At 40.3% G+C, this 4,835-nt stretch overlaps 1 pseudogene; it reads left to right on the forward strand.

Moving 5' to 3' along the window:
• The first annotated feature begins 4,484 nt into the window (after positions 1–4,484).
• Positions 4,485–4,603, forward strand: LOC145409148 (5S ribosomal RNA; annotated as a pseudogene).
• Positions 4,604–4,835: the final 232 nt, after the last annotated feature.

Raw genomic sequence — 4,835 nt, forward strand, 5'->3', positions numbered from 1 at the left:
GCCCTTTAAGTTCGATCACAAACGTTTTTCAGCTTCAGGAAAGAATAAATAAAAGGAAGGGGTAATGGATTCTTCTTCTAACCTGTCATTAGCAATGGTTTTCCCAGTGCTGATAAAGCTGTTCTGCAAGTAGCAAGAATAAACCAAAAAATCATCTAACTTTACTGGATGTCACATAAATGAAGTAAGTATGTTTATGCCATCATGTGATTAACAGTGACCTGAGTGAACTATGACAATGCATTGACCTACTCTGCCACTGTGTCTACTTCACCCTTAGGACATGTTCTTCACTTTCTTCTCTAGTACAGCGTGTTATAGAAAAACCATTTATGATCAGAGAAGTATACCAAGCCTTATTTTATTTTAGCAAAATTTCCAGAAGAGGAAAGTGTGAAGCAAGAGAAGTTGCGAAATATTAAGCAAACTTGTATATCTATGGGCACAGATACATTCGAAGCTTGTCTCACTTTAAGTATAACAGCCAGCACAGGAAAGTGAGAAGTAGAAGAGGTGAAAGATTAGGCAGACCTTTGTCTCTATGAGCAAAGAAAACGTGCGATACATCTATCAGCTAAGAATTATTGAAGAGCAGAAGAAAGTGTGAAACAGAAGAGGTAAAATATTAAACGGACTTTTGTATCAATGGGCAGAAAAACACACCAAGACCCTCTCTGCTTTGAAATATTAGCAAGCAGAGGAAAGCAGAAAGAGTGGAATACTAGGCGATTTTTTTTTTTTTTTTACCAGGCTGTACTTTTCAGACCTACTGCATCACTAAATATCTGCAGCCAGCTCTCTTCGTTGTTACCTTTGTCAAAAGAATTAGAAGAGGTTATGTATTCATCCATGCTTGTATGTCTCCACAAGATATCTCAAAACTTTATCGAGGGACTTTAATGAAATTGTGTGGATATGTGAGCCATGGGTGAAGGAAGAATTGATTAAATTATGGTGGTGATCCGAGTTCAGGTCCCGGTTCAGGATTGTTTTTTTTTTTTTTTTTTCCCACAAGATATCTAAAAAAAAAAAAAAGTTATTGATGGGTTTCAATGAAATTTGGTAGATAAGTGGGCCATGGGCCTGGGAAGAGGTTATTAAATTTTGATAGCGATTTGACCTGTCTCGTATAGGCTTTACCAGAGGTATGCACTGTCTTTGTGCTGTCCAGTTTCCACTATCGGTGGACTAATCGTATACTCATAGACATGGTTTCGTTTAATTTTCATCTCCTTATACGTCTTACTTTCCTCTTGTAGATAATATACTTAAAGTGAGAGAGGTTTGATATTGAATCTAGCACAAAAATAACTCTTTGATATAACAGGTCAATCAGGAATATGATGGACATGATGTAAGTGTGAAGGAGAAAGATGAAATATTAGGCTAACTTTTGCATCCCATTTTCATCGCAGGGGTCCCTGCACTCACTGTAGATCTCAGCACAGTTCTTTCCGTCATGTCCCCAATTGCGGGCGGCTATATAATCATCAAAGGGCGTGTTGGTCAGCCTGGCCAGCAGATGACACATGGCGTAGCTGACAAAGATGAAAAAGACGATGAGTTAGTGCTGCTGGGAAGGAGGGTGAAATAAATGGCCGTATTCTCGATGACATTGGAGAGTTCGTACTACCCCTTTCTTAGCGATGTATTACAATTTACTTTTTCTTATTTGCTGTGTAAGCTATATCTGCTTAGCCCCTTCAATTCGATGACGTCTTTATGGATTGTAATCGTGCTATTTATTGATGATTTTACTCAGTTTGGGGGTGAGTTACAGCAGGGCATTAGTTAATGAAGGCTTCTAGTAACTTATCCATTTCAAAGTCTCTCTTAAGCTGAATAATAACACTAAAGATACCAAGAATAAATTTAAAAAAAAAATCATCAATGCCAAGGCATTCTAAGGGTTAATGTCAACACAATTGCTATTAGTTATATGTATACAGGAATATTATTAGTAAGTTGGGTGCATGATAAGCCACTGAGGAAGAGGTATTACGACATCTCAGAGACCAACCAGAAATACGGATCAGCGGTAAGTGCCATGGGACACTATATCTTATTTAACCCCATCGGTCTGGTAACGCAATTATCGTCTTCATCAAGCCACCACCATATGAATTTGCTTAATTCTGGAGAGTCCTCTGGTAATGAAGGCTGAAGTTATACCCTCCAACTCGATAAATTCGCTCCTAAGCTGAATAAAGTCGTCAGTTTTTAGCAATATCAAAATCAAAACTGGGTCACTGAATCGAAGATAATGATATAGATGACACTTTTCAGTCGCAGAATCATGAAAATGTCACACAATATTGTTGGGTTCCGATGATGCCATTACTATGCTTCGCAAAACATTGTTCATTGTCTCTTCATTAATCGCAGAGGAATGACCTGATAATCACTCCTCGTACTTCCCTGCAGCTCGCCGTGGGTAGTTCCCTTGGTACGACCCTGGCGAGGCACTATCAAAATGGGGGTGCCGGTTTCTTCCAAGGTGTAGTTACTGTATTGTACCTGTAGGAGGGCCTCACAGAAACATTTCCTTACCTGTGGTCGACCGGTCTGCTCGGCCTGACAGACCGGGGTTAAGCAACAAAAACAATCAGTATCACAAGCAAGGGAGTGACACAAGGCTAGAGTTACAGAATAAGATCTCCTCTACTCTCGGGCTCATCTAATACACAAACTTAACTATATCATTTTCATGACGTAGAATTCATTTTACTCAGGTTATCCGCAGAAGACATGCTTCAAGCTTGATTAGATCTCTAATAAAGAAACGGTTACTGAAGACTGTTATCTAAGTACTTCTGTTCTAAACGAGTCCCCTGGACCGCATGAAATTGTCTAGAAGTAACAAGTATAATCTAGAAAAAAAAAAAATTTCATCAGACCGAATAAATTGTGAACCATACTCACGATCCAGCCCTGCAGAATAAAGTGCTTTCACCGTGATTACCACGCACACAATCGTAGCTGGCCTGGCAGAGGTACAGTTGCATGCAGTTAGGGTCAGGGTTCTGGAAGCCATTGACGGAAGTCTGGCGGAGAGCAAGACATGTCACTGGAGGATCCCATTTATTCTTCAGGAAAAGTATTTCTGTCTATCTGTCTACGGCCACTACCATAATCTCGGAAGGGATTGCCACAAAACTACCGCTTCCTTGTCATCTTGTCCTCCTCCATCAGTGTCCTCCCTCCAAGTCGCCCACTCATATTCATATACCTCTCTACTCCACCCCTCCACCTCACCCTTATCTCCCCCTCCCTCTTCATTTAACTCACACTCTCCTAGTCAGTCTACCATTTTCCACATAACTAAACAATCTCAACGTACTTCTCGTACAACTTTACTTCCCAGTAATGAAGTGCCGAGGGACTTGCATATTCGTTAAAAAAAAAAAAAAAAAAAAGTTCCGCATTTCCCGTAAAACACTGAAACCACAGATAATGGGTATTTCAAAATGCCTGCTGATCCTACCAAGCATTAACAAAGCTGATTTCATGTGGATTGAGTGCGTACTTTGTAAGATTTTTTTTTTTTTTACCTAATTAATGCGTTGCTATATTCACATTCATGGAACAGCACATTAATCTCGCTGGGACATCATAAGCTGTGTTGACGAGTGGAGATATCAGCGGACCTCTCATGTGTGTTTATTAGTTAAACTTTACACTGATATTATTGGCTTAGGTATTTCATTCCGCCAAACCATGTATTAAATGCCTATGTAATTTTAACTTATCTGTTACGAGAGAGTTGACTTCCATATAATGTATCTTGTGAGTTAGTAGCTGAGGAAATTTTTTGTAGTTTTTTGCAATATTTTTTTTATCAAGTACTGGTAAATAAAGAGTTTTTACAGTGTCCCATGCAACACAGAAAGTATGGTTAGTCTGTGATTACTGTACACCCTACTCTGGAGAAAGGTTAGGAGGCCCGTTTCCAAAACCCAACAGTCTTCCTACGACACACCAACAAAGGGTTGATTCGCTGTTGCTCTCACGTGTCACTGGGTACTTGGGAATATACACTGATTATCTTCAATAACACGTATGAACATATACCTTCTTTCTAACCAGACAACTACCGACAGACGACATTATTAAACTTTATCAAGACTTCATAAGATTCCAGAGTTGCAGAAGCGGCACACAGGCAAGCAACATATCTATCTATCTATCTATCTGTCTATCTCTCTATCTATCTATCTATATATGGAGCCTCTATGGTACAGTGGTAAAATGAGTGTTTTCGTACACTGAAGAACGGGGGTTCGTGCCCCGCCAGGGTAATAAACTTTGGGAGCGTTCTCCTGACCACGTAACACACTTACAAGCACTTCTCACCCTACATACAATCTCTACCAGACAGCCTAAGCCACTTGGTAGAGATACATTGGCTGTATCGTCTCCACTTCTATCTATCTATCTATCTATCTATATATATATATATATATATATATATGTGTGTGTGTGTAGCCAACTGCCATACCATGTTGTGTGCACCGCTTCTCGTCCGATCAGCGAAATTAAGCGACGTTGGGTCTGGTTAGTACTTCGATGGGTGACCGCCAGGGAACACCAGATGCTGTTGACATAATGTTTTTGTGATAGGTGGGGGCGCTCACCATCCAATCACTCGGTGTAGTGCTGCTTTTGGGTGTCTACCCCATCCTTCTTTCCTTCCATCCTCTACTGTCTTTCTTTCCATCATTCTCTCCTTGTCCTTCTGCCTACGGGTGACTTTACACTCCCTCTTCTGTCTTTCTTTCTTTCATTCTTTCCTCTTCCTTCTGCCTGTGGGTGACTCTACACTGAGTGACAAGCCA

The sequence above is a fragment of the Coenobita brevimanus genome, chromosome 79 (genome assembly GCF_032717465.1).
Source record: "Coenobita brevimanus isolate Jiangsu-jjx chromosome 79, ASM3271746v2, whole genome shotgun sequence".
In the NCBI taxonomy this organism is placed as follows: domain Eukaryota; kingdom Metazoa; phylum Arthropoda; class Malacostraca; order Decapoda; family Coenobitidae; genus Coenobita; species Coenobita brevimanus.